Source organism: Lampetra fluviatilis, chromosome 1, assembly GCF_964198595.1.
Source record: "Lampetra fluviatilis chromosome 1, kcLamFluv1.1, whole genome shotgun sequence".
NCBI lineage: Eukaryota > Metazoa > Chordata > Hyperoartia > Petromyzontiformes > Petromyzontidae > Lampetra > Lampetra fluviatilis.
Genome location: NC_136275.1, coordinates 24,336,640 through 24,347,808, shown reverse-complemented (window position 1 = coordinate 24,347,808; position 11,169 = coordinate 24,336,640).

The window sequence follows — 11,169 nt, the reverse complement described above, 5'->3', positions numbered from 1 at the left end:
CTCACCCTAATGTGTATCGAAATGGTTTATTACGTCCTTCCAATGATTGCTAAGCCTGAATCATTGGAAGGACGTAATAAACCATTTCGATACACATTAGGGTGAGTTGAATAATACATAGTGTTATATTAAAATGTATAAAGTATAGGGTGGTTTACAGCAATACAGTATATAATTTAATGTTGGGTTTATCTATGGCAGTATATAGTACTGTATATGCTAAGAGAATAAAGTTTAGATGGAAGTATATTATATACTTCTTACGACGTAGAATTGTAATTTTATTATTTGTTGTTAGTAACTCAGCTTATTGTAGAGTATAGTAATTATCAGTTTATATTTTAGTTTTTTATGTAGTTTTCACTTCGGTTTTCTACGTGGTTGTTTGGTAAATGCAGCTACATATCACTAACATTCCTTTCCTTTATTAACGCTGTTCCTTGCGCCCCCCCGTGGTGCTGTTGATCCTGCATAATGCATGGGCATAATGGGACTTTGAAACCCCTCCGCCCACCCCCTACGCATTGTCCATTGGTATGCTAAATTCCTCTTCATATGCACATTCTTTTGTTAAGGCGCTCCTCCTCGCTACACCTATATAAGCTCCTAGCTTGATAATGTTCCCATTCTTCGCCTGAGGACGGCTGCTTGCGTTGTGGCCGAAACGTCGTGAGAATTGTTTTATTATGTTTTTTATTATTTTATTACTTCCCTTCTACGTGACTTTACCGAAAGAACCAAGAAGATATAGAAGACCTGTCAATTCAAAGCTTGATGAGAATTTAACAGAGGGTTAAACTACGTCGTGAGCAATGCTTTTTATTACATTTATGTGAAATTTGAGAACAAAATATTATTGCGAAGCTTTCATTGAGACGAGAATGTATCTTGCTTGTGCAAGATTTACCCCTGAGTTGTACCAAGTTACGCTTTCCATAAAGTATAAGGGTCTATCTATTTTATTATACAACACACAGTGAAAACTCAAGGCTATACTTAATGCACGCCAATCCAAACGTCAAGTTGCTCAGGGCCATACATAACACACTGAAGGCATCTCGTGAGTTGATTGCGTTAAAGTGAGCCTAACACGTGATGAATTTCATGTGTCCGTGTGGTCAAACGTGGTTATTTTTACCCAAGGGGGCACGCTGAAGGGAACTCTGCCCTAAGCTCAGACATGTAGCTTGTGCCTCCCTTTACACACGACTTTAAAGGGAAGCAACCATTTACCACCACCATCACCACCAGAGATGTAATGCATGTTCACAATTCTGGGTTGTGATTCAATTCAATACTGCAATTGATAATTTCTCGTCCCATGTTCTCCATCTTGTTAGAGTTATTCCTCAGGTTTAGCCTCAATTACACCAACCACCATCAGTCTAAATCAGTGTTATTCACTCATTTTTAGAGGGGGGGCCACTATTGCTGATAAGACATCATCAGCGTGAGGGCCGCCACGCATATGAAACCATTGGGTTTCACAGCAGGATGATGCTTGGGGTGTGTTTACGTGTTGTGTATTGTTAGGGGCCGCACGTCAGGGGCCACATTAAAGGTGACCAGGGGCCGCTAGAGCTATGAAGAACACTGCTCTAAATGTAACATGATAGACGAATATGAAAGGTCATACATTATTAGATTCGAAGCTTTCGTGACTGCAGGAATTGCTCTTTGGTTCTTTCGGTAAAGTCATGTAGAAAATAAAATAATAATAGAATACGACGTTTCGGTTGCAACACAAGCAACCATCATCAGGTAAGAATGAATGATAAAACACAGACACGGGAACAGCATAGGCAGACACACATGCAGAGAGAGACACACAAAGACACGCCAAGCGAGTGTGTCTCGCTCGGTGATCCCGTGTCTGTGTTTTTATCATTCATTCTTACCGGATGATGCTTGCTTGTGTTGCAACCGAGACGTCGTATTCCATTATTATATTATTTTCTACGTGATTTTACCGAAAGAACCAAAGAGTAATACATTAATCTTACATGCATGATTCGACACATTTATTGTGAGCTTAATATATTTTCATTAATTATTTGATGCATATGTAGTGGTGGTATTGACGTGCGCCGACTGTGACAGTGATGGATCACGGGGCGGCGCGGGGTGCGGGGTTGGGCACGCGTTGTGGGCGTGGTGTGGACGCGCGCGCCGGGAGTGACAGATGACGAGGCGGCGCGGAGTGAGTGGTGAGGCACGATGAGATGTGGGAAAAGAGGATCGTAGCCAGCACCCGGCGATTGGTCGAATAAGTGGGTGCTCGCAGCGACGTCCGCAGGTGGGGTATAAAGGGGGACGCGCGAGAGCACTCGGGGAGAGTTACCCAGTTGAAGACCCGAAGACGGAGCTGAAGACCTAGTGAAGCCGAGTAGCTCAGTGGCGTTAGTCGCCGAGTAGCTAAGTGGATGTTGGTCATCCGAGTAGCTCAGTGGCGTTAGTCGCCGAGTAGCTAAGTGGATGTTGGTCATCCGAGTAGCTCAGTGGGCGTTAGTCGCCAAGTAGCTAAGTGGGTGTTTGTCACCCGAGTACTAAGTGGATGTTGGTCATCCGAGTAGCTCAGTGGCGTTAGTCGCCAAGTAGCTAAGAGGATGTTGGTCATCCGAGTAGCTCAGTGGGCGTTAGTCGCCAAGTAGCTAAGTGGGTGTTTGTCACCCGAGTACTAAGTGGATGTTGGTCATCCGAGTAGCTCAGTGGGCGTTAGTCGCCAAGTAGCTAAGTGGGTGTTTGTCACCCGAGTACTAAGTGGATGTGGGTCATCCGAGTAGCTCAGTGGGCGTTAGTCGCCAAGTAGCTAAGTGGGTGTTTGTCACCCGAGATACAAAGTAGGTGTTAGTCACCTGTAACCAAGTTTGATAAAATAAAGAGTGTGTTACCCGTGAAGTCGTCTCCCGCCGAGTTACTACATTACAACTGGCGTCAGAAGTAAACCTGTCTTCAAGAAGTATGGACACAAGGAAGACTACCCGTACCCACGAGCGAGGTCGGGATGACGACGGCGTACCGGGGACACCGACCGCGGGAGTAGAGGACGAGGAGTTGCCGCCGATGCAGCACTTCGCGGTGATGGCCGACGCTCCGCTTGCCTCCGACACCAGCCTCCAAGACGCACACTCCCGGTTGGCGGAGTTGCTGCTCGCCGCCGCTGCAATCTTGGCCGAGATCTCCGTTCCAGCGGGCGAGAAAACGGCTGCGGGGTTGGAGGAAGGAGCGAGGCTGGCGGGATCCCGCCAAAAGGCGCTTCGCGCCAAAAGTCTGGAAGTTCCCGCCGTTTTTGAGGGGCCGCCATTGATTGGCGGGAAACACGGACGCCACGTGGCCGGACACCTCCGCGCAGCGCAGCCCACGTCATCAGAGCGCGCCGGAGCCCTCCATTTTGCGCCTGACAACCGAGCCGACATTTTACACAACTCCAGCGGAGCGCGGGAAAATCTCTCCGACGTCGACGACGATCGGGTCCTCCAGCAAAGATTGCCCGCGCTGTCGGCGTTCAAGGCGGATGGGGGCGACTGGGGAGCCTTCCAACGAAGGTTCCTCGCTCATCAGGAGATGTCGGGGTGGTCCGACACCACTGCCCTGCGTGCGTTGCCAGCGATGCTTGACGACGACGCGCTTGCAGCCTTCACATCTGCTGCAAGGTCGTCCCGCTCTACGCTCCAGGCCGCACTACACCTGATGGCGAAGGTGTTCGGGCCGCCCTCCACGTGTCGCCACCAGTTCTACGATCGGCGGAAGGTGGCTGGGGAAACGACGCTAGCCTACCGCACGGCGCTACTCGCCTTGGCGGACGCAGCTTTTCCCCGCATGGATAAGGAGGGGAAGGACGCCATGGTGACGGAGCAGCTGCTGGTGTTGGCCCACGAGTTGGGGGTCCCCATCAACGTGGCAGACGAGATGGAGATCTGCTCCCTGGCGATCGCCACGAGCATTCACGCGTACGAGGTCCTCAAACGCAAGCCGGGGGTCGTCTGCAAATGGCCGGGGAATGCGGCACTGGCCGCCACGATCGCCGAACCTCAGCCAGCTGCGGTGCAGGAGCGGGCCTTCGCTGCACCGTGTCCGGGGGAGTGGAGAACGGGAGGTCGTTCGCCCACACGTTCGCCCCGCAAGCTGGAGCAACCGAAACCTACGACGTCCGTCGTCTGCTACAACTGCGGCCTTCGGGGTCACGTCGCAGCCGGGTGCCGGGCCCCGCGTCCGCGCACCGCAGGACCACGTCGGGACGACGACCAGGGCCACAAGTCATCCCAACAAAACCCGGTGCCTCGGGCTTGACGGCTGCTGACCATCGAGAGCCTGAACCCCGGGACACGCACGAGTCCTCGATGCCTGGCCGATGTCTTCCTGAACCGCCGGCACCACCGGACGTTCAACCGCGTCTGGTGCCGTACGACGGACCGGCAAGGCGGACTCGGGCTAGGTCTCAACAATTTTCATGAGGACGGGTTTTTTTTTGTGCTCTACACCGAGCTCGCCCGGTGTTCCCCTCTGCCGGGATAATGTCCCGTTGTAGGGACGCTCGGAAGAAAAGGGGACACTGCACGAGTCGAAAGAAAAAAAAATTTTCCATTTATTTTTTTTTGTATACACATTGCTATTGTCACTCGCCGGTTTGTATATATTGTTCTGTTGTCGCGGTGGCATTGGTTGTGGGTTGCGGATGGTGGTGTTCGTGTCGTGTTGTGTTGTTAGCTTAGTTGTTGTTCTTGTTGTTGTGTTGTGTTACGGGGCACACAGGGAGGGTTTGTAATTTTTGTAGCAGCCGGGGCGGCTGCGAGCTATGTGGTAGGGGGTGATGTAGTGGTGGTATTGACGTGCGCCGACTGTGACAGTGATGGATCACGGGGCGGCGCGGGGTGCGGGGTTGGGCACGCGTTGTGGGCGTGGTGTGGACGCGCGCGCCGGGAGTGACAGATGACGAGGCGGCGCGGAGTGAGTGGTGAGGCACGATGAGATGTGGGAAAAGAGGATCGTAGCCAGCACCCGGCGATTGGTCGAATAAGTGGGTGCTCGCAGCGACGTCCGCAGGTGGGGTATAAAGGGGGACGCGCGAGAGCACTCGGGGAGAGTTACCCAGTTGAAGACCCGAAGACGGAGCTGAAGACCTAGTGAAGCCGAGTAGCTCAGTGGCGTTAGTCGCCGAGTAGCTAAGTGGATGTTGGTCATCCGAGTAGCTCAGTGGCGTTAGTCGCCGAGTAGCTAAGTGGATGTTGGTCATCCGAGTAGCTCAGTGGGCGTTAGTCGCCAAGTAGCTAAGTGGGTGTTTGTCACCCGAGTACTAAGTGGATGTTGGTCATCCGAGTAGCTCAGTGGCGTTAGTCGCCAAGTAGCTAAGAGGATGTTGGTCATCCGAGTAGCTCAGTGGGCGTTAGTCGCCAAGTAGCTAAGTGGGTGTTTGTCACCCGAGTACTAAGTGGATGTTGGTCATCCGAGTAGCTCAGTGGGCGTTAGTCGCCAAGTAGCTAAGTGGGTGTTTGTCACCCGAGTACTAAGTGGATGTGGGTCATCCGAGTAGCTCAGTGGGCGTTAGTCGCCAAGTAGCTAAGTGGGTGTTTGTCACCCGAGATACAAAGTAGGTGTTAGTCACCTGTAACCAAGTTTGATAAAATAAAGAGTGTGTTACCCGTGAAGTCGTCTCCCGCCGAGTTACTACATTACACATACATGCACTGTTACATGCTTATCACAACGTTTAATATATCATTGCACAGCAATGATATATTACAAACCTTGGTAATTGAAAATAAGTTTTAAAAATCATAATCCATAATAGTGATTAAAAAAGGTAACAGTTTAATTTTGAATTTAGTCATGTTACTTTAGAGTATTCTGCATTATAATCTCGAAACAATTTTATTTGTGAGTTTCAAATAGGAGGTGTAAGCGGTGAAATCTAGCTTGAGATGGCAGAGATGATAAATAACAATATCAGTCCATGTAATTGAAGCACCATACAGCACCTTAAGTGGTTTTCCAGTGCATAATATAGGGTGACGAGAAATATCAAACCTCATGACAAGTCGGAGCACACCAGACATTTATCTAACTAGTGAGACATTGAGACTACATGGAACATAGTGTGAGTGTTGACCATGTATCGGTGTCGAAGAAATTTGACAAAATAGTTGGAAGACTTGAGCAAGACTATGTCGTGCAATTTGGACAGATTTTGTAATGTATGCGATATAATTCATTACAAGTTGGAGCACACCACCATTTTGGTGAACTCTTCAGATGTTTAAACCTCTGCAAGCAATTCGCAGTCATAATACGTTTTAAATTACCTTAGCTGTACATAGTCATCAGCCATGATCTATCCACTGTGGGTCTAAGGTCTCCCTCAAGTTGTCAACATGCTTCATTATCTAGTGATGACAATAAATTAAACCTCTTTAAAAAAAATAATAAAATCCAGAAGAGGCATAAACTTAACGCTGAACACGGGCTTCATACTTTGTCCCAAAATCACGTGATGCTGCCATGACCATCCAAAAGTGTATGTTTGCAGTGTTGCTACAGTGTTGTTGAATTTCAAATGGTATTTTATTATTGCTTAATTTTACATGTTCTGTTTGCGCATAGTCACTTTAAGATGTTTTCTTGTTTATGTTTTTGTTTTTTATTTGTTGCGGTTGCACCCGATTCAAGAGCCGAATGGCTCACAGGGCTATACCAAATAAAAGAAACTTAAAACTGAAACTTGATGTTTGTTTGCTGAAAAACTACACATGTACATGCAAATATGCGTTGTCAAGGGGCCAGCAAGAAAAACATTAATTAAAGAGCACTGGTCTTGAATTTAATAAGTGAACCATTGTTTGAAATTCCTTAGGAGATTAGTAACGTAGGTCCTTCACAAGAATGTGGTGAATGGCTGCGGATAAAGTCGAGACAGAGTGCGTGCCAAATGTCTGCACATGACAGGTTTTGGTCTGGGGTTTTTGGTAATACCCATATTTATTTTGGCCTTCGTTTGTGTGCTATAGTAAAATAATATATATATATTTTTTAATTTAAACACGCTTTTATGAAATGTACTAAAAAGTTACAAATATTTTTTTTTCTGTTCAAGTACTTTGCCTTATATATGTTTCATATACTGTTGTTTTAACTGACTAAAAATAAAAGCGTGAGGCGCTCGTGCTATTTTTTGATGTTGTTTATATGTTGTTATTTAACGTAAAGTAACTGCTCATATGTTGTTCATATGTTGTAATTTAAACGTAAAGTTTGTAATCCGTTTATTTTTCTGAATATGTGTGGATTGACAATCGAAAGTAACTGGTCATATATTGTTCATATGTTGTAATTGTAACCTAAAGTTTTAAAGGCGTTAATATGAGTGCCCCAAGCTTTTATTTGTAGTCAGTTACAACAACAGTATATTAAACATATATAATGCAAAGTACTTGAACATAATTTTTTTACTTTTTAGTACATTTCATAAAAGCGTGTTTTAAAAAAAGTTTAAAATATATATTATTTTGTACTTTTTCGTGTCATCAAATATTGTAACCAAAATTTATTTTAACTTCTTTTTGCAGAACCTACCTGGGCCACAAACAATAGCTCAACGAAGTAGCACTTCGTGTAGAGATTCATAGCAGCCATCCAGCAGTAGATCGATCGTCACATGGTAAACATGAATGTACTATAGTAATGGAAGAACTCCACGACTCCAGGAAGTGGCCCCGAAGCTTGCCATAACGTAAGGGACCGTGGGCAATTACAGCCCACGTTAGTTAACCATGGACAATTAGACCCAAGCCGTAACATAACATATAAAGAAGAATGTTTAAAAATATACAGTATATTTTTTATGATAGAATATATTATTGTTATCAGTATGACATAAGTATACCAAGTTTGCAGTCGATACCACATTGGGAAGTGGGTTAAAGTTTAGTTACAAGATTTGAGGATACAACAACAGACAGAGTGAGTTAATTAAAGCGTGTAATAAAAAAAAAAGACTGCGTTTTGAAGGCGAGAAGTTGTGGGGTTCAGTTTTGTATATTTGTAGCTGGCTTATTGTTTCCCATAAACACTAGTTATGAACAATTAGTCAGCATCATAGAAATTTCACAGCAGTATTTGAGCAGACCAATGGAAATCTTCATTCCTATAGGCAGGGGGTTAATTTACCCATAAGACAACGACTGGACTGTTGACTTCCGGAAAAGGGGTAACTATTTTAGTGAACCCAGAGGGATGATGGACTGAGACTAGAAACAGTATCAAATAAATAATATTACGAATACAGTATCAATACATGTATACATGTGTTCAAACAAATACAATCCCGAAGCTTAATTCGGAAGTTACTGACACAATGTCCTCTCTCATCACACAATAATTTTCAAACAAGACGAGGGCCACCGATGGAGATGAGTGGCGTGAAATATCTCGTTCGAACGTGGAGGCAACTTTGACTTGACCTCTGAGTGTTGTCATAGATCAGTCTACGAAGTGTTCCGCATGAGCGGTGGTGTTCTCAGTTCAGAAGAGTGTCGTATACCGCGTGCGACTTCTTTCCCACAAACCGCAGAGTCCACACCCAAACCTCATTAAAAAAACATCCGCTTCATAAAACAGAAAAAAAGCAATTCAAGTGAGTCTCCGTCACTCGCCATGGTAACGGTATTTTAAAAAAAAACATGGGAACACATTTCACAATTTGATTCTGTAGGTGACCGAGAGGAGCCATGGCAATACAGGGTAACAATGACGTGAAGTCTTTCCTGCATATTAAGCATAGATTCATATAACGTAATACTGGTTTGACAAAAGCTTATATAATATTCATTTCGAATAAACATAGCGCATACAATGTGTCATAGCAAGCAATGGGGAGTGTTGAAAGCAGAAAAAATGAGGTAGATGATTGGCAACACGCAAATGGAATCCTTTGACGAAAAAGTTGAAGCCATGATGGTCGTTACGAATGATCTCACCTAACACCCAGCCTGCCATTCGCAGCTTATTGCTACAGGTGTTAACATGTACTTCCAGACCCAATGCCAGAAAACATCCTTTTTTATTTATTTATTACATAATATGCATAACATTTCTAGAAGCATTCACAGGAGTTTATATCTATATATATAAAATCGCAAATCTGTCTGTATGTGTGTGTGTCTGTCTGTCTGTATGTCGCCGGACCATACGCAGTTTCATTGGACGAAATGTGAGGGATTTACGAGACACGATTGGTCCGTTTGGTTTTCCACGGCGGTTGCCCCTGGCAATGGGTAGCGACGCATTCGTTGCGGGGTGGACGCCATTTTTAATTCCCGTTAAAAATATGCGCACGCATTAACACGCGACTCTGAGGTAAATTCATCAAAGTTTCACGTCCTCTTCACCCCCCCCCCCACCCCAATGTGTGCAATTACTATTATAGGGTTGGTAGATAATAAAATTATCGCGATTAGACAGTATTATTGTAGCGCGGGGGGGGGGGTAACGGCCCCAGTACCCAGCCTCAGCCGGTTGGGCAATCTAGGCGAGGCCGGAGGCTCTGCACGGTACTCGGCCTCGACACCCCACCCGTGTCAAGCGACGACTTTGTGGTATAAACTCGATATACCCAGCGTTGCCCGGGGGGAAAATACATTTAAAATCTTCTGAAAACTTTCAAACATTACATAACAATGAAATCTGTGTATATATGTAAGGTTATTAAGAAATATATTTTTCACCCGGGCAACGCCGGGTACTTCTGCTAGTTACAGTATAAAGTAGTGATATATGTTTTTCTATCTACGTGGCTTTTACCGAAAGACCCAAATAATATTAATTGAACAGCTTCCAAAATAAACATAAAATCTTGTGTTATATATGTTGTATACATGCTGCATATCCAAACAAGTTTAAATAAGGTCAACTTTATTAACGTGATTAATGTTTACAAAGATGCTTCGTTTAACTATGTACATTTGAGAACACATTCCTGCGGAGGGAGCTGGTAGGAACGTTGGGTTGCTCGGTCAATGGCCAGGGTCAACGGCGGCGTGGTGTATTCCGCAAATATGGCCGACTGTGAGGGCGGTACAAGCCGGCGTGAGTAGGTTAAACGTTGAGTTTTATAAGGGCACCACGGGGTGACCAGCCCCTCCCCACCTAGCCCCACCCCTCCCACCCCCCACCCAGCCCCACCCTCCCCACCCAGCCCCTCCCCACCTTCTCCACCCAGCCCCTCCCCACCCTCCCCTCCCCATCCAGCCCCACCCTCCCCACCCAGCCCCTCCCCACCCTCCCCTCCCCACCCAGCCCCTCCCTGCACGACGGACGGACACTATAATCCCCTGTGGGCTGGTGTAACCAGGAGGTTCCTACCAGTATAAAGGTTATCATTATTATGACATCGCAAGAACATGAGATCGTTGCAGCTTGAGGAGAGCTGCATCCAGCAGTGGATTGAATATCGCTGATGACGATATCGGTTAGATATTAGGCTAAAAATAGCATCAGCGCCGTGTCATAGGTTAAAAAAAAATGTAAAACTATGTACAGTAAAACCTTGGATTGCGAGCATAATTCGTTCCGGAAACGTGTTTATAATCCAAAGCACTCGTATATCAAAGCACTCGTATGTCACGTGACACTCGGTAGACAAAGCGTATACATATTACTCGTATTGCAAGACCTTGCTCGTTTATCAAATTAATATTCATTTAAACATTTTGCTCGTCTTGCAAAACATTCGCAGACCAAGTTACTCGCAATCCAACGTTTTACTGTACTTTATAGGGATTTATTATTTTACGTGTTCCGTATAATTATTATCTTCACTGATCGGAGATCATTCAAATGCTTAAATATCAGTCTGGAAACAATTCCAGTACAATAATGATGATCATGATGATGGCAATTGCCGACTGCACATTTCACCAAGCCGTATACACATATTAACACAATAATTACATTTTAATTCTAGATTTTAAGTTTTAGTGACTGCAAGGATCCATACTCTTTGGTTCTTTCGGTAAAGTCACGTAGATTTAGTTATTTTTATTTTATTTTCACCTACATGACTTTACCGAAAGAACCAAAGAGTAAATTTTGATGTAAAGCTTTCGTGACTGCAGGGATTCATATTCTTGGCTCTTTCAGTAAAGTCATGTCGAAGGGAAATAATACAATAATAAAAAT